This window comes from Ambystoma mexicanum, chromosome 2p (assembly GCF_040938575.1).
Source record: "Ambystoma mexicanum isolate Mex_15411 chromosome 2p, UKY_AmexF1_1, whole genome shotgun sequence".
NCBI classification, from domain to species: domain Eukaryota; kingdom Metazoa; phylum Chordata; class Amphibia; order Caudata; family Ambystomatidae; genus Ambystoma; species Ambystoma mexicanum.
This window is the reverse complement of record NC_090923.1, coordinates 828,777,907-828,798,154: the sequence shown is the minus strand read 5'-3', so window position 1 is coordinate 828,798,154 and position 20,248 is coordinate 828,777,907.

Sequence of the window (20,248 nt, the reverse complement as noted above, 5' to 3'; positions counted from 1 at the left end):
CCTGGATTTAGTTTAGCTTTTTTTTACCTTAGTGGGAATTAAGCTGTCTATAGGAGTTTTTTCATTCTTGTGACTGTGCTGTAATATTTAGATGGTTCACGGAAGAGTTATTGGTGTATGTTGTTGTGGTTTAGTTTTGACTAGGTAGACAGGGATGACATTGGTTCTGAATTGAATATTAATGCTGGTGGGTTTGTGATCTTTTCATAGTTGACTTTAATTAGTTTTTTGAATTTGGGTTCAGTTGATTTTAGGAGAGGTGTCCAGGGCGCTGGACATCTTAGTATGTGGTATACGTTTTTCTATTTTACACTGTTACTTGTGTTTTGCATCTACGTTGGGGTAGGGGGGTAGGGTTCACAACTAATAATTACACAGACGTTTTGGGGTCTGTAGGTGGGGTGTTACATTATGAATTGGTGTTGGGTCGATTAAGTTGGTGGTACAGAATGGATAGACATTTAAGAGTGATCACTTGGAATGTGAATGGTTTAAACAATACTGGAAAAAGAAAAAAAGTTATGTCCTACTTGAATGATCTCAGGGGGGATGTATGTCTTCTCCAAGAGACGCATCTCATTAAAGGGGAGCTTGAAACCTTAAAGAAGAATGGATTGGAAGAGTGTATGGGTCCGGTTTCAACTGGAATTCTAGAGGTGTGGCCATCTTGATCAGATAAAATGCCCGATAAAAATTGTGAAAGAAATGACTGAAAATGAAGGCAGGATAGTTGCCATTGTAACAAATATTCAGGGTACGGAGGTCATTTTTTGTAATATTTATGCCCCTAAAGTGGATGATGGTTCTTTTATTTGAAAAGTTGCTCAAATCATACAGAATTTGGGGTCAAGGAACATTGTTTTAGGTGGAGATTTTAATACAGTTCTAGACTGTGACGTTAATAGATCTGGCTCTAGGTTTGGTAGGCTTAATGACAGACATTCCAGGGCTTTGTATGACCTCTTGGAGGAACACAATTTGAGGGATGGGTGGCGGATGGAGAATCCGGGGGCCTGAGAATTTACATTCTACTCAGGGGCACATATGTCATATTCGGAAATCTAACCAGCAACCAGCGTCGGAGAGCGAGTGGGAACTTAAAATCGAAAAAGATGATATACTTAGAAATATCATGAGACTCAGCTCCTCCAGAGTGCCTGGCCCAGATGGGCTCACCAATTCCCAACTAAAACAACAACCAGACCTATGGGCAGAATTTTGCCATATTCTGTTTCAGTCCATCTTGAGAAACCGGAAGATCCCATCGTCTTGGAAGAGTGCAATCGTTCCTATTTTCAAAAAAGGTAATAGAACGGAACCTAAGAACTACGGAGCGATTGCACTCCTCGACGTTGTCGGAAACATTTTTGCTACCCAGTTAAACATACTTCGACTAAAATGGATACAAGAGTCTGGTTGATTCGATCCGCGCCAGGCTGGCTTTGTCAAAGGAGTGGGATGCTGTTTAAATTTGACAATCATAAATCTCCTAAAAATGGAAGCTATTAGTCATAACAAAAGTATCTATGTAGCTATTGTAGACCTGATAGATCATGAACTTCTATGGAGAAAACTTAAGCGATGGAAGTGCCGAGATCAACTGCTACAGCCAATTCAAGACCTGCACACAGAAACAGAAATCAAGGTCAGATTAGATAAAGTTGGCACCCTCAGCAAACCAATTGTGACCAATCATGGTGTAAAACAGGGATGCCCATTAGCAGGAACCCTGTTCCGCCTATTCTTATCTGACATCGAAGATTCACTTGGAGCTGTAAATTCATACCCACCCAAAATCAACGGGAACACAGTGAACTGGCTGCTTTATGCAGATGACATTTCTGTATTAGACTTAGCACCAATTTGTTTGTCATGAAAGCTAGCAGCTTTGGAGAATTACGTGATGGAAAACAAACTAAGAATCAATCCAGCCAAATCCGAGGTCTTAATCTTACAAGATCTTACAAGAGCTAAGAGACGTAATAAGAACAACGACCCGAAATGGAGATTGAATGATGAGGTCCTGAGCTGTGTAACTAAGGTTAGGTACCTTGGTATATGGCTCAACAGCAACATAAATGATGCCCCGTGGTTTGCAGATGCAAAAAACAAATGCAAACAACCAGCTTGCCAAGGTGCTATCATAACCAAAAAATACGGAAAATTATCCTTGCAACCTGCATTGGCTCACTACAATCAGAAAGCAGTTCCGACATTGATCTACGGTGCTGAGAGCGCCCTAGGGGCGCCGGCTAATCTCTGGTCTCAATTGGAAAATCAGTACTGGAGACGTGTCTTACAATTACAAAAAGGTATACCATCTGCTTGCCTGCGCTATGAACTGAACCTGGTGTCAACTAATGTGAGAGTTATGTGGAACATGCTGTCAGTTTATCGCAAGACCATCATTGACCAACGGACCCCACAGCCAATCTGGGAAGTGGAATCTCGACTTCAACACCTGTTAGATGGGTAAATGAATGTGAAAACTACCTGAAAGAGTTATCAACAGATTGTGGGACACTGAAAACAAATCCAAATCGGGTGAAAAAGAAATTATGAGAGCGAGACTTGTGCGCAACGGTAGCAGAAATAAACCGCTATAAACTAATGGAAGATGCAGCAAAAGAAGGAAAAACTCAGAACAAGCTCCCTCAATATCTGATGAAATCTCCAAATGCAAACTTCCAAAGGTTTGTGATGAAATTTCGGCTGAATGTATTTGACACAAGAGTAAGCCTAAATCTGAGACATAAAAAAACTGGTGAATCTGTCATGCCGTTTTTGTGGAAATTACTTCAAAAACCTTAAAGCACTTAACACTATACTGTGCAAGTCTGAGATCATTGAGAACAGTGCATATGGCTCATATGGTAACTCACTACCCAACACTATCTGGAGAAGAGATGTGGACAAAATTTGCCAACCCAAGAGAAAAAGAAACTTATGGCCTGGCAAACTTTCTATGCAATCTGAACACAAGGCTAAAAGAACAAAACGAATTAGAGAGTGAAAATTAAACAAGCAAACACTGAGGAAATAGGGTGAATGATGCACAGACTGACAGAAGCACGAGCTATTCTCTCCTGCTGAGACCCACTAATGTTGTACTCTTGGATTTTTTAGTTGAAGCTGTTGCCCTTTTCTTTAGACAATCGATTTGTGAAGATGTTCTATTGCGGGTTGGCAAGGATGAGATTGTACATTGACTCCTTTTCTTTTTAAAAAGTTTGTTATAAAATAAATGAAATAATAAAAAATAAAAAAAAATGTCATATTCGAGGCTGGACATGCTACTGACGTCAGGAAAGGTTTCTGAAAATTATCTAACATCCAATATTGTTATCTAGTACTGTCTGATCATGCACATGTTGTAATGGACGTGAATCTTAATTTTGCATTGAACAAACATTACACATGGAGGTTGAATACCAGGGTATTAGAAAATGAGAAAGAGATGGCTAAAATTGCCACTGAAATTGAATTTTTTTTTAAAGAGAATTGCACGGGGGAGGTTAGACCTGGTATAGTCTGGGAAGCATTCAAATGTACCGTGAGGGGTATGTTCATCAGTTTGGTAAGTGGTCTGAAGAAAAGATCTGATAATAGACATCAGGAATTAGAATCAGGTATTAAGAACATCACAAGGGATTTGCTGTCTAATCTGAATGCCTCTGTCTTGATTCAGAAACATAAACGTTTGAAGTTGGAATTAGCAGACCTGCTTTCAGACAGGGCAAATAAGATTTACTTTAAACGAAAATGCTCCTATTTTGAAAAAGGGGAAACATTTTTTGAGCAATGGCTGGCTTATAGACTGAGGAAGAGGGAGTCTGAAAGAACAATTACTTCTATCCGGGGCCAAGACAATCTTCTTACTTTCAAGCCGAAAGAAATCAATAAGGTCTTCCAGACTTTCTATTCTGACCTATACAAAAATGAGCTGTATATTTCATCAGCTGTGGATGGGTTCCCGGATGGTTTGCCACTCCCTAGTTTATCGGGGATGGAATCAGAATTGTTGGATAGAGATATAACGCTAGATGAGGTCAGAGCAGCAATTGGGAAACTATATTCGGGTCATTCTCCTGGACCGGATGGTCTACCAGTTGAATTCTATAAATGGCTGCCAGCTTCTGCATTAACTCTTTTATTAGACATGTTTAAATCATCCCATTCAGAGGGTCTCCTACCCCCTACAATGAGACATGCTATGTTATCAGTCTTTTTGAAAAAAGGAAAAGATGAAACTTTGGCTTCCAGCTATAGGCCTATTAGTTTGCTCAATGTTGAAAATAAAATACTGGCCAAATTGCTTGCTTTGAGACTTGAGAATCTGCTGCCTAAACTGATCCATCCAGATCAATCGGGCTTTGTGAAAGAGATGAATACCACCAGCAATATACGAAAGTTATTACAAACTATTTTTGTGGCTTCCAGATCAGTGGAGGATTCAGCGGTGCTTTCTTTAGATGCTGATAAAACTTTTGACAGAGTTAACTGGAAATTCTTATTCAGAGTCCTGGCGAAGATGGGAATTGGCTCCAATTTCATTTCTTGGATTGACCTTCTATATAGCAGGCCTACGGCTGAAGTGAACACCAGTGGTCTAAGGTCAGATATATTTGAATTAGAGAGAGGGACTCGACAGGGCTGGCCCCTGTCTCCATTACCATTTTGTCATTCGTATTGAACCTCTTGCGGTGGCACTGCGGATGGAAAGGAATCTGCAAGGTGTGAATTGTTGGGGTATACAGCAAAAGATTTGGTTCTATGCTGACGATTTACTGCTGGTTCTAAAAAATCTTAGTCTTTCTATTCCGGCTCTTATGGAAATGTTATCTGCCTTTCACAAGCTCTCAGGCTATAAAATAAACTGGGCCAAGTCTGAGGTTCTATCATTGGTGCCATGTTGTGACAAGAAATTCATTACACAGTGGGGTTTCAAATGGTGTGCCAAAAAATTGCTGTATCTGGGAGTGTGGATTCTGCCGAATTTAAGTGATTTTGTATTGGAAAACATGAATATGATTTTAACTGCATACAAATTGGATTTGGAAAGATGGTGCTCTCTGAGATTGTCCTTGTGGGGAAAAGTAAATGCGTTAAAAATGGTTTCCACGCTTAGGATTAATTATATACTTAGCATGATTCCGATTGATATAGGGAAGAATTTCTGGCAAGAACTGAATAGACTTACCCAAAAAATGTTGTGGGATCATACAGCACCTAGGTTTAAGCTGTGTAAATTAGAACTACCTCTGGAAAAAGGTGGATTGGGTGTGCAGGCATATCATTTGGCTCTTATGTCTCGCACCTTAATGGATTTTGTAGAGCCGGAACCGAATGAGTGGGTGTGTGCTGAAAGTAGCCATTTTGGTCCTTTACAGCCCAAAGCATTATTGACAACTATGCAGGGTGTTAAAGATCCATTGTCTAAATGTCTATTCAATTCGTGGTTAGGCCTGAATGTTAGTTTGGGTTACAATGCATTGAAGCACCCTAAAGCCTCTATTTGGTTAAATCCCAGTATTAAATATGAGGGGAAGCCCTTATTTTGGTCGGAATGGTTTCTGGCAGGCGTACACTGGTTATGTGACTTGTTTGAGAATGGAAGATGGTTGACTGCGAAGGGATTACAATCTAAATTTGATATTCCGAACTTCACTGTGATTATCGTAAGATTGGAAGGGCTGTCAGTGATATTGACCTGGAAAAAAGTCTGAATGTTGAAATACTTTGGCAGAAACCTAAAATGGAAGGATGTGGTTTGGCGAGTCGTGTCTATAGTCGGATTGCAGGAGAATTTAAGAGCAATGATTGGCTGAGAGAGGAATGGGGCAGAAGGATTGGGAGTGCAATTGACGAGGATCAGTGGTCAAATATGTGTGCGAATACTAGGTTGTGCTCTTTAAGTTTGGTGGAGCGATCCCGGCAGATTAAAATCTTCAATAGGGTCTTTTGGACTCCGGAAAGACTTTTTAGAAGGGGAATGATGGACAACTCTGATTGCTGGTCTTGCACTAGGGTAAAAGGTTTTTGGTTTGAATTCCGTAGGATCTGTGATACTATGTTAGATGAAAGAATAGCCTTTGATTTTCAGATCTTGATACTCAATAATAATGTCCTTTTGGAGGGACTATCCATGTGTCAGAAAAAATGGATATTTCGTGGTGCAATGGTGGGTAAGCGGATCATATTGAGAGGTTGGAAAACTATGAATCCAGTTATGATTGAAAATTGGATTGATGAAATGCATGGATTAGCGGAAAGGGAGAGAGTTATCTTTCAATGTAATGGAAAGCTTCATTTGTTTGATAAATATGGGGGAAATTCCTCACTATGTATCAATTGGTACTCTGTGTGGGTTGTGAACTCTGGTGCTGGATGGGGGGTTGGGGGGTCTTGTAAATATGTACAGGTTATTCGATGTGAGGTGTAGTTTTTCGAAAATTATTTCTTTGGATGTTGTTGTTTGTTACTGCTGTGTACTTAAAACGAAAATAAAGTTTTCAAAAAAAAATCCATGGAATATTGAAGCATGCATACACTCAGGGGTTATGTGTACACACATAAACACATGATTTTGAGCATGCTTTGCATCTTCAGGGTGCTTCTACTTTTTTTTGTTAAATGGATGTGGTACATGTGTCAAAATTGATATTGATGATGACATCGCCATCAGCTCCACCTAGCCACATTGATAGCACACATGTGTTTGACTTGTTCCCTATATATTCCACCTGCTTTTACCAGCACTGATAAGGTGTTGGATTCTATGGTACTCAGTAGGAACTGACTATCACTTTTAGGTACTTGGAGGGATGGCATTTCATGTTTTAACACTATGAACTGTACCTGATTCAAATGAACCCAGGTATGTCTGGATGTTCAAGCATTGTTTCCAATTTATGTAGGCGTAGGTATGCACAGAATCATATAGCCATATGAGTTACGTCTCAGTAGTGACTCCATGTCCCAGGGAGGCTGTACAGGGTTGTGGCCCAGTGGTGTGCTTTGCCTCACGTGATAACCTCCTTGTGTGGCTTGTGAAGTGACAACATATGTTGGTCCATAAAGCATCAGGTAATTGTTTTGTATATATGAATGTGGCCAGGTGTGCCCATTTATGTGTATGACTAAATGTGGTCATCATCTGAATGAAATGACATAGGTCAAATAAGCAGTATGTGGCCACATGCAAGAGCAAGGTAACAGCAGGAACATGTCGGCAGCATCCATTGAAGAAGATGTCACATGTTATTCACAGGGGGTGGCTCTTGTCTTCTGAGTTAAAGGTCTTTCCTACTCGCTCTTTAAAATGGTGTCTCTGATCTGTCTGTCCCATGCATACAGTTTGTTCACCTTCTGTCCAGGTCTCTATCCTCCAGTTCAATGGCGGTCAGTGCCTGCTCCTCCTATGGCCACAGGTCCAGAGGTGGAAGTGTGAGCCTCCTCCCATGGCCAGGCATTCCCTGTGGTGTTCAGCAACCAGTTTCGGGTCATACCTCTTTGGGTCCTGGCAACGCTTCTGAATCTGGGCCACCCTGTAAGGTGTTGTTGCAACTTCATGGCCTGCCAGAGTTTGCTGTGCTGGCGTTGTGGGATCTGCAGTAGCGCATGACTCACGACTTGCTCCACCAGAACCTTTAGCTCATTGTCTGTAAACCTGGCGCAGCGTGTCTGTGGCACAGTAGGGGTGGGTGCCCAATGTTGTGGGTTCAGAAGAAAGGCACGCTTGTCATTCAAATAGTGGTAACAGGTGCCAGTTGCAGGGGAGAGGAGGTGCGGAGGGGTGGTAATCAGTGAGGGGGTGAAAAGAGAATATAGAGGCGGTGATGCCAGCCCAGTCCAAAGGGTGATGCACAGGAGTTAGTAAGTTGTGGTACCAAACTTAGTGGGGTGGAAAGGGCATGTAGGGGTTCACCAGTCAAGAAGGGATTAACAATTAACAGGTAGTGGGTGTCAGCAGTCCAGGGGAAGGCACAAGGGACGGGTAGGGATGTCACTAGTTCAGGGGGCACAAGAGGAAAGTAATGGGTTTCACTAGTCTAGGGAGTTCAGGGGAGGTAAATGAGGACGGTAAGGGGTCTCACCTGTCCAGGAGGGCCACAAGGGCCAGGTAGGTAGGTAGGTTTGTCACGGGGGATGGAGCAGTGGATGCACAGGCACAGTATGATATGATATATGACATTCATAACGCGCCTATACACCAGTGTTTCAAGGCGCGACGAGGCAAGGGAGGGGGAACAGAGGGAAGATAGACAACAATCTTACTAGGCCAGGTGTAATTCAGATCGCGCAAGTGCAAGGGAAGGGGGAAAGAAAAGTGCGGGAGGGGGAGAGGAAAGTGCAGTACATGGGATAATAAATAATACCATAAAATAAATAAAGAACGGCCAACTGGTGGTAAGTGCAGGGTGAGTGTAGACATAAGAGCTGGTTTGGGGACTGTAGGGATACAGAAAACAGTCCCCAGGTTTAGGGGTTGCCAGGGAGGCATCGCAAGCGTGCACCTGGCAGGGCTTGGGCCCGAGATTAGATGGGTGGCCAGGTAACCCATGCAGTCACATTATCAGCCAGGTCTTCAGCAGGGGAGAGGGGGAGAGAAAGCAGAAGCAAAGAGGAAGGTCTTGAGGTGCTTCCGGAACCGAAGATGGTTCTCCTCAAGTTTCTAAGAGGCAGGGAGGCTGTTCCAGAGAGAGGCCCCAGTCGAAGAGAGAGATCTACCACCAACTCGTTGCTTGGAGAAGCGACTGACCCTGAGGGCGTTGGAGGCGGATGAGCGAAGAGCTCGAGAGGGAAGATGTCTAGCAAGAGAGAGTTGAGGGTTTTGAACTTAATCCTCGCAGCCACTGGGAGCCAGTGCAGAGGTGTCATTCCTGGAGAGATACAATCACTGTGCTTGAGGCCAAGGACAAGTCTTGCAGTCCTGTTCTGGATGAGTTGCAGAGGGCGTAGAGTAGAAGCAAGCAGATTTGGAAAGGTCTGTTGCAATAGTCCAGCCTGGAGAGAACCAGAGCTCTGGAGACAGTGAGCTTCTGGGGGAAGGAGAGGAAAGGAAGAATACCTCTGAGGAGGTGCAGCTGGTAGTGTGACTTCTTAGAGATGTTAGAGATGTGAGGGAAGAATGAGAGTGTGGAGTCGAAGATGACCCCCAGGCTTTAAGCCTTGCAGGTGGGAGCAGGAAGAGGGCCAAGAGAGGCCTGCCAGAGATCTACAGGAAAGGAGTGAGTGGGTGTGCCGATGAGGAGAATCTCAGTCTTACTGGCATTAAGGCAGAGATCATTGGCGGCACACCACTCCTGGATAGCAGACAGACAGTCAGAGATGAGGGACTGGGAAGAGGTGGCCGAAGGTAGCCTGAAAATGAGCTGAGTGTCATCTGCATAGCACTGAAAGTTGGGGCAGAAAGTGGCAATGCGGTGGGCAAGGAGTGCCAGGTATTGGTTGAACAGCCAGGGAGAGAGGGTAGACCCCTGGGGGACACCACAGGTAGAGAAAAAGATAGCAGAGAGGAAGGACCCAAGTTGGACCTGGGAGGGTCGGTCAGAGAGGAAGGAAGTCAGCCACGCCAGTGCTGACCGGTGATACCTAGGTTATCACGGAGACACTTTAGCAGGATGGCATGGTTGACAGTGTCAAAGGCAGAAGAGAGATCAAGCAAGATGAGGACACAGGGGGAGTTAGAGTCAAGGTTTGAGAGCAGGTGTTCACGGATGTTCAGGAGAGCAGTTTTCATGCTTCTGGCAGCTCTGAAGCCAGACTGATGGTCATGAAGACAACCATCAGATTCAGTATGGAGCTTAAGCTGGGAGATGGCCAGTTTCTCCAAGAGCTTGCCCAGGAACAGAGTGATGGAGATTGGGCGATAGTTGGCTGGGCAGAGGAACCGGAAGAGGGTTTCTTAAGAAGAGGGTGCACAAAGGAGTGCTTTGGGGGGATGGGAAGACTCCAGTGGTGAAGGAGTGGTTGCAAAAGTCAGCCAGAGCAGGAGCCAGAGTGTCAATGTGGTCCTTGATGATTTTGGAGGAACAGGGGTGAACCTGTTTTGACGAGACTTTCATAGATCGGACTTGCCTAGAAACCTTGTCTGCAGAGAACAGGGGAAAGGCAGAGAAGGAGGTAGGAGAGATGGATGCAGAAGGGCCAGAGAAAGAGCAGGGCGTATAGGGAGGGATGGGAGAGGAGGAGCGTGCGAACAGGATGCCCTGAGTTTTAGAGATGAAGTGAGAAGCCAGTGCCATGCAGATGGCCTGGGAAGGGACAGGAGAGGTAGAGACTGCAGCATGATTGGCCAGTTCCTTGCAGATTTTAAAGAGTTCAGCCGAGTTATTAGATGCCGCCGAGACGCGGGCTTGGATATGAGCTCTCTTCTTGGTGAGGACAGAGAGACTGTATAGCCTTTGTAGCAGGCGGCAGGCCAGTTTGTCAGAGGATGTACAAGAAGCACGCCATTTCCTCTCTGCCACCCTGCACTTGCGTTTAAGGGTGACGAGGTCTGAGTGGTACCAGGAGTTGCACTTGGCTTTAGGCTTCAGGCGAATCCTCATGACAGGGGCAAGGATATTAAGGGTATCAGATATAGCAGAGTGGAGCGTGGAGAGGGCTGTGTCAGGGTGAGAATCAGCCCAAGGGGGAGGGGGAGAAAGTGGCGGCGAAAGCCTCAACTGATACGCGCTTCATGGGTCGGATGACCGAGAAGGTGGGTGACATTGATGGAGGTGGCCTGGCCTGTGGGGTAGAGCGGGTGAGAGTAGTAGTGTTGTCCTACTTTGGGGCTTTCATGTGGGGCACAGGCTGCAGTGGAGGCGGGGGATGTTTTCAGGGCTCTGGGTTCATGTGTGTGTTGTTGCATATCTCTCTGCTTAGGCAAACCGCTTTGTTAATGCAAGGGTCCGAAGCAGAAATGATACACTGCGGTGTAGTCCTGTGACATGTAAGCCTCACTTTACACTTTACATGGAATTCCAAGGAAGAACTAGTGTTACACCTTGGAAGCCACTCTAAGGTGTCAAACGATGAAAATGAGGTTTATATACCTTGCGTTGATGCGTGTATAATTATAGACTGCTTCCGGAGTGCATTTGAAGTGCTCAGGAACATGACATCCACATCCTGTGTGTACATCTTGCAGGGAGTTGGAAAATGAGCACCAATGTACGTTCGTTCCTTCATGGGATTTCTGTCTTCGTTTTGCCATCCTCCTACATGTGACGTCCTACAACCTCCCCCCTTGTAATCCTCACCCCACAAACATTGCAATCCGTGCGTTTCCCAATCGTGCCTGTTTGTGTATCTCTGAGAGGGGTCGTTTCCAAAGTAAACATGCACACATGTTCCTCGTTCCGCTCAAGCTTGGGAGTTCCTGGAATCTTTTCCAGCATCTCATAAGCAAGCCATAACTCACAGCAGGGCTTTAAAAGCGAAGGTTCCCCATGCAAAAAGGGGCAACTCCACAGAGACGTCAAGGCGGCAGCATTTAACTGTTTTCCTGCTTTTTACCGTTTCATTTTCACTCTCCTCACCACGTTATATTATGTCATTTAAAGCCCAATTCGAAATGAGCACATAGAAAAGCGTTCATTTGATAAACATGTGGTTATGAGCACTGATCAGCTGTGGTGGCTCAGATGTGCAGAATAGTACTTTCCCTGCTGAGTGGCTGAACGTGAACCTTGGCTTCTCATGAGCTCAGTGGATTTTAAAATGGAGCAGATGGACACGTTGATGGTGTCATATCACGTGTAGATACAATTAGGGGTGCCTTTCATTCATAAATCATTTACTGGGTAGCACAGTCGAGAAAGACATATTTACTCATTCTGTATGGACTTTTCTGTGCTAGTAATAATGTGTTCTGTATTATGTTAATAACCATGGAAACCCCAAATTACAAAATAAGTAAAACAAAAAATGAAGTGAGTGTGGTGCATAACACATCATGCTTCAGGGAGGGCACACATGGATTGTGTTTGGCCACTCTCCCTTTCCATCCTGGCCCCCTCTGCGTTTTTCTCTCTATTCGCTAGACCCCAGTCTGATTTGGATGACTGTGGCGTACGTGGACTATTACTCACTTACCATTCAGCATTTGTTTAATCAACACTTGCATTTATTTAATAGGACAAATGCATAACTCATAATCAACATATTAGCGCATTGACGGTGACTGGCTATGTAAACTGGTGTTGATGGTCAAGCTTGGGTATGTTTAGGACAATACAATACATATCAAAACCAACGAACTTCAGTTGTGTTCAATTTCACATCTTGGGAGCCAAGGTCATGATGATGCCTGGCCCCTCTCTGCCAGACCTCAAAGCAGCACAGGTGGCCTCAAGATGGGGAAGATCACACCGGGATTCTATGGGAATGGCGTTCCGGCGTTGAGAGGCGAGTAGTTCAAAAGCCCTGAATTTGCATGAGGAAACAGGCGGTTTGGGGACTTGCTGTACCACTGGCCTGTTTAGTCCACAGAGCGCTCCATTATTCCTTGGAGGTATTGCTGCTCTATACAAATAGAGAAACAAGTTTAATCTCTTTGCTACGACCTGAATGTCTAGATAACCACGTGCACGGCTGGAGGCAAAGGGAGGGAACTGCACACTTGAGCCCCAGTCTGGGAATCATTGTGATATTTTCCTAGAAAGAAGGGATTTCCAACAGGACCTTTTGGCATATAGTTGGTGAGGTTACCTTAAAGGTGTGATGGAGCCCGTGGTAGTGCTCTTGTGCATCATTGTGATCTGTTCTGTTGTGGTATACACAGGGTGTGCAGGTCTGGGTGAATTATCTTCCAACCAGATATGAAGATTGAGAAGTTTCTTTATTTCGTAATAAACAGATATACATATGCAAAGCCCCACGAACACAACACCTCCCAGATCCTACTGCTCCTTCAACTGTCCCTCCCCAGAACATCTCTCAACTTTCCACGTTCCACATTCCAACATACTAGTACTGTAACAAAGCATTGAATAGAATATAACACTGGACACTTGGAAACATTTTGAAAGTGGATCCCTACGGTGGAGGTGTTCTGGGATGTAGTGTTTGGAGTTGGTTGGCTAGCTCGCAGTTTGGGGTATGCCAGAATAAATGGGATGACTGGTTTAAACAATTGTCTGCATCTCTTACTTGGGAAAGTCATTTATAGGCAGTTGTTTGGAGCACAAATGGCAGGAGGCAGCACTAGAACGGGCAAGTCTGGCCCTAAAACAAGGAAGTCTTGCCCCATAGGAAAGAAAGAGGTTGAGGAGAAATGGTTCTTCCAGATATAGATATATGCCAGGGCTCGGTCTGGTGTTGTATGCCCTTCTGGCTGATTCCCCCAGGCAGGGGAACACACACTCTGCAACAGGAAACAGCAGCAAAGCTTGAGCATAAAGATGATATGTGATGCCATCCTCTGCAGTGCATGAGTCCCAGGACCCGAGTATGACCTCATGGTCCTGCTGAATAGCACGCTGGCCTAATAAAGATTCACACAGGTCCACATGGATCTGTCTTTTAGTAGATAACCTCACCAGCTCTGTTCCTCTACAATTCCTTCACCATTCGTAGCACCTCTCATCCATTGTACTTATCCGTGCCCGACTTTACTTACTGTCCTCCCCAACTGTACTTACTTTCTCCCCACTTTAACTTAAAGCCTCCCCACTTTCATTTACTCTTGCCACTGACACATTCCCCCTCCCTGTTAGCACCCCACGCCCCTCTCTACGCACCATGCATGGGTACCTCAAGTTTCACACGGGACAAGAATGTGTACAGTGGTGAAAGCAGGAAGCATAGAGGCAATCACCTTCACTGTGTCACTGTCTCACTGCATACATACATTATCTGAATTGCATACAATCTACATTTTGCAGGTGACTCTGGAAAGCTACTCATGCCTTGGCTTCTCACCACAAAACGGGACTCTTGGAAAGTGCAAGTGGAACACGAGGGCTGCTGATCTGGTGTTGCCCAGAACACACAAGACAGTGGACTTGCCGCCTTTCCAGCATGCAGGATGGATGCAAAGTGACGCATAGCTGAGATGAGGATGAGGATCAGAGGACATGCACATGGTGCAAGATGAGGAGACACAGAAGGATGAGGAGGCATCAGGCATTGTGCCGGGCACTGTGGTGAGGATGCTGAAGATCCTCGGGTGGAGAGATGACCCAAGCATGGAACAGATCAAGGCCAGAGTTCAACAAGGTTAATCTGTCGAGATGGAGAGAGGCAGGAGAGCACAAAAGGTCCAGAGGCACTGGAGGACACAGCTCTCTGCTAGCTGTTTCCCTGGAGCATGGGAGCATCCCTGTGGGGGAAGAGGGTTCCTTTACTGCAGTGCAGTTGGAGGTTTGCTTCTGACCAGCTGATGTGGACTCTCCAGACCCCTCCCTTTGGAGTCTTGGTAAAATGGACCTTTTCCCTATGCACTTCTATTGTCGGTCTATGGCTCCATGAGGCTGGATGTGTTTTCTGTCCATTCTCCCACTGGCGTTCATTAACAGCTGAGGAGCAGTATCTTGGTCCATTTGGTTTCTGAAGAACCAGTCACCTGTCCAGCTGAATGCTCTCCCTTACTGCTTTTAACAGTATTTTATTGCTTTTCATGCTTATACCATATCGGTATCTTGTATCGTTTCCAAAGTGCCAAAATGTCTTTGTGCAAAGACTGAGCTCTCTAAGGAATAAGCTCAACTCAACATTTCAGCATTATAGAGCAGGCATTTTAGGTATGAAAGGCCAAGATCTGCTATTTGCACTGCACGAGAGAATGGGAGTATAGAATGGAGAAGGTTGGCAAAATCACTTTCAAGTTCTGCATGCTCTCCAACCTGGCAATAAAACAAACGTTACCGATACCTGACCACAACTATCCACACTCCAACAGTGTGGAAGAGCCACAGCTCCATCCACCTGGCCAAGGTGATGCTCAGGATGTTTGAGTCACATGTTTGAATGTCCACGTACTTAATTTCGTGTGATACATTACCAATTATTGAAGAATACGGTCCAAGTTCTAAATGTATCTTTAACTTGAACCCCCTGATCACTCTACTCCCATACAAGCATCAAGCAAAGCCCCACCCCCCCTTCTGAGACACCCTCGCACCCATCAAAACCCCCTCATCCCTCCAGCTTCAACCCAACACCTGTCCAACATCTTCTTCCATTCGCAATCACCCCAATCACGTCACATGCCATAGCCTTATTTGCATATTGGTGTCCTTCCGACGTCCATTTCTGCAGGGAGGAGACCTGCTGTAGTGTCAGAATGCCTCCTCACTCTTTCCCCTACAGTCGACCCCAAGAAGCTGATGCAGGAGGATTGGACAGTTGAAACAGGATCTGAGTGATGAGGCCACTGCAATTGTAGTATGTTCTTAAGTTGTGGTCATTAAAAGGAAGGTCTGCCCACTTTACTGTGTGGCCACATGTGTCCAGTAGATCAGTGTGGCAATAACCCCCACTAGCCTCTTACCAGAATGACACTTGGACGGGAACTGCTCTTCCATAGCTGCAACATGCTGCTATGCTAGGTCCTCCTGCACCACCGGTCTGGCCTCCAGTTCCTGCAGCAGCATCAACACTATTCCATGCAATGCATCTTCAGGGTCAGTGGGTGCAAGAGGAGTGAGTATGTCCCGGCCGGCATTCCCTGGTGAGTCCCTAACATGCCAGGTCACAGAGGTGTTGGGGGGTGTTTCCAGACCTGCTCCACTATCCTGTTGGCCCATGAAATCATAGGTGTAAAGTGGAGTGACTGAAGACGGCCTAGAGATAGTGCCAGCAGGTGGGCGGTTAAACTTGGTTTGTGCCTCCACTGCCCTTGTCTTACCTCGCACTAGTAGCCAATGCTATTAGCACATCGCACCCGAAGCTGTAGAGGTGGTGGTGGCTGGACTACCAGGGCCAGTGGTAGTGGTGCTGGAGGTGGAGGCAGAGGGAAGGGGGAGGGGTGTTTGGAAGCCGTGGGCCAGAGCTGAAGATGGTGGTCATAGAGGTGCTGCAGTGTTGGTGGTGTCAGAGGCAAATTAAGTGGTTGTGGGACTAGCACTCTGCTGTGGGCCTACACTCTGACCTGTTCCATTCTTAGATGTAACTGCACCTGTTAGGCAGACAATAAATGTACTCCCGCATGGCATGAGGTATCATGGGACTCCATTTGTGAGACTTTGATATTAGCAGTTACATAAGGATAATGGGTGACGATTGGTGGGGTTCAAGCAACAAACGTGTGATACGTGTACATTTGACATCAGGTGTCATGGCCACAGGCCCCAGAACACAAAAACCACACCATCTAGTGATGGGGGCAATGCGTCACTTGACTCACTTATGTCCCTTTGGGACCTATAAACACAGGGGCCCTGGCTGGACTCAGTCCTGGAGCCAGGCTCATATAGAGATGTGAGCAGGAACACTTTATTTCAGTGCAGGAGTGCTTTTAATTTATTTCAGTGCAGGAGTGCTTTTATTTTACAAGAACTTTCCAGGAGTTGAAAGTCTTTATTCCAGGGAACATCCTCATGTGCTGACTCATCGGGTGTGGCTCCCTAGGCCTGGTCTTCATGTGCAGACTCATCGGGTGTGGCAGGGTGTGGCAGGCAGGCTGAACCTGGTGGGCGTAGCTTCAGAAGCTCAGCTTCATAAGCTGCTCCATCCTTAAGGCTGGTGCTTCGCGTTACTGAGCACTCACGTGCAGCGTGTTGCTCACTGCCCCTTGGACCAGTTTACTTACCTTTGAAACCAGGCGTTCTCCTGCATACTCACCTCCAGGAAACCGGTGCTTCATTGCTTCATCTGCAGACTCATCTCCTGACATCCAGTGATCGTGATCCCGATGCTGCAGCACCGCACTCCGCATTCACGAACTCGGACCCTGTGAAGAAGAAGAAAGACATGGTTAGAACATCCGTCCTAGGGCCGCACCGCATTTGAACCCTGTGTGCCCCCTAGTTAACAAGTTACCAGCTACTGTACCGCTGCAGCTTCGTTCCTCATTCCCTCCGGCTGTCGCCTTGAGCTCCACAGCTTCTGCCGGGCCGGCAACATCACCTGCAAGGGAAGAAAGCAAAAGAGCAAACATCAAAAGTGTAGCAGACAGCAATACAAGATAACAAACTTTACAATACAACACAAACAGACGAGGAAGGACAAAGGCAATCAGGAACACTTACCTGAAGTATAGTGGCTTAGTCGCAGCAGGAATGGACTACCACGTGCAAGGGACCAGTGAAGGAACTCAGTCCAGATCATACAAGTGCCCCTGCCAGAAGCAGCAGGATGGAGTGCTCACCAAAACTAATCAACAGGAGCAGTCCCGAGCAGCATCACCTGTTACCATCAGTCACCACATAAGCGCAGAGTGTGAAGTCGGACCCGAGCGACCTCACCCCCGCCAGGGCTGCAACCGTGCCCCAACGCCTCCGCAGAGACCAGGTGAGCGTAACATCAGGTTATGGTCATTTTGGGTACTTCCTTGATTTGGCATTACAAATCTTACATTCTGACCCAGATGGGACATGCTCATGTGCATATAAGACATATATATGTTTTCCACATTGTAGACAAATCGATTTGTTCACTTATGTGCTCAACTCACTTCCAGGCTGTGATGGTGCTTTTCAGGCCTCCTGGCTGTCAAACCCCTTGAGGCCATCAAGGTGAAGAACAGAGTCAGGATTCTCCTCAGATGGGCACATGCCAAGGGGAGGGTCTTGCCGATATCTGGTTGTCAAAACCTCCTGATTCTACTCCGATTCCACTCCGACACCAGCTGCCTCACCCACTGCTTGTGGCACTCACACCTCACCTCGTGGCATTCATCTGCTGTTCCATATGATACTATTTTGTATGCTGCTCCATAATGCAGAACACCATATGGCTTATATTTTTCCCATCAGATACCCATTATTCAGGGGTCTCTTCTATCTCGACGCAAGGACAATGATTTATTGCTCACAATAACCACCAACTCCTGATGTGGTCATGGATGCCGCATGGCTCCCTGCTCCTGACATTCTCAATGGATTATGTTTCCTGTTTTCAAAATGGCCAGCTGCCACATTTCTGGTTTTGAGCACACACAGTTACGGTATTTACCGAATGGTACCAAATGCTTTTTAAAAATGTTTCCGCTTTTTATGTTATGATATTTGTACCATGCACTGCTGCCTTTTGCATGGCCTCCAGGCGCTCACATGGCTCTGTAAGAAAAGTGGGTGGGGTTGGGTAGTGGGGAAAGAGGGATTAGATAAAAGTTGTGCTCTTCTGCTGATGCTTGCAGAACCAGGAGAAACTGGCGTTTGTGCGTGTGAGCTTCCTGGGTGTGCTTTGTTGTGTGCAATGGGCTTGTTGTGTCTGGGCGGTAGCGTCCAGTGTCTGGGTTAATTGTTTGCAACTATCTGGTTTTGTTGCGTGGCTAGCGGTGGATGCGCTGTCTGTGTGTTTTCGGTGTGTAGTTTTGCTGGCCCTTTTGGGTGTGTGTAGTGTGTGAGAGGTATGCGTATGTGGAAAAGAGGGGGGTGGTTAGTTGGTTTCTGTTTGGCTCTGGGTGTGTGGCGGTTTTATTGTTGGTACTTCAATCCATGTTGTCCCTTGTTTGCTTTGGCCTCAGAGTATGGTTTGTGGGTGTGTGTGTGTTTTTATGCTTATCTCGGTGAGTTGAATAGTCAGGTTTTCAGTCGTTTTCTGAAAGTTAGGTGGTCTTCCGTCATTCTTATTTCCTTTGGTACCGAGTTCCATAGTTTGGCTATCAAATACATGTGCATAGCTACATTACAGCTTTGTCTACTGTAAACTTGCAATCATGTAGAGACCTTCAGATTCCTGCATGCAGCGTTAGGAATTAACACATTCATAAAACACAGGCCAGAATTCGTTACTAGGACCAGAGGTCCAAGACTTCATAGCCTGGCAAGCATCCACACTTTCATGTTACTGTTCAATAGCTCTATGGATTAACTTTTGAACCTTACATTCGTGCATGGGTTGATTTTCAAACATGAGTGCACGATGAACCACCCCTTTTTATTATAACCTTTGCCTGTTTTAATGAACCCATCAAACACATGTTGTGATAAGAGCTATTATTACCAGATACAGATCTTGAAAAACCCTTCTTTACTTTGTTCCCTCAATGGGCTACAGCAACACGTGTTGGAGAATTAGCGAAGCCATGCCCTCACTACGAGCTATGGGAGGACATCCACAATGTTCTACAGTGATGATGTAACAAAAAGATTTAGCAGGCGACTGGCGCATAGGCTTTGACATAGTGTGAATTGGAACCAGCCCATCGCTGTTCTCCAGGGGGTAAGGGATTCCAGATAAGGGTTGGACAGGACATGGACTTGTCAGCTGGTGGGGCAGCACTGTAGGAAGCGATAAGTGTAAACAAGCATCACATACATAGGAGTAAATTTCCCAATCTAACTACCAGTTACATTTGTCACAAGAAAATCAATTCTGACGACACTATAAAGATGTTTCATCTAACAACTTGAATAGAAAATGTGTAAACAGAAATTAGAGCGGTTTTTGAGCACTTCTTTCAACGAGTCTACAGGCAAGTCAAGGGTCAAACAAGGGTCTCCACTATAAAGAAAAAGCCAGAGGAAGAGGCATTCTCTCTCTACCTTGGTCACCTCTTTGAAAGTTCTAATTGAATCCCCCTAAACAGACATTACATACTGTCTCAGTTGTTTGAAATCCAGAGTTTAAGGTTGGTTACTACTGGCGATATTGGGCTTGTGGAATTTGTTCATGATGATTGCCTGGATATTGTCAAATTGCATTTAAGCTCTCAAATTCTCAAAAATGCAACTTTGGCTGAAAATGAATCATTCCTTTCTCTAGGCTTTGAAATTGCTGATGTGGGTGCTTCTATTATATCAAGATGTGTGCCCCAAGAACTTGGTGTTTGGAGAAAGGGAAGTGGAGTGACAGATTGCCACACAGCCAGATATGGCACGGGCATCTGCACAGTTTCGGCAAAAGGAGGTGAACTGATTGGCTGAACTATAATCAGGTAGCCTGAAATGCAGACTTGTCTTTTGTGTCCTGGAATTCTAGGAGTTTTGTAAATATTGTGAACAATCCAGATTTTTTTTCCTCATTTGTTATTGTGTGCTTGCAGGAAACTTTGCTGATGGACCCGCCAATTATACATGGCTTTGATGTAGTCTATATTAAGGCAGAACGAGGTACGAGGGGTCGCCCATTTGGAGGCATATTGATTGCTATT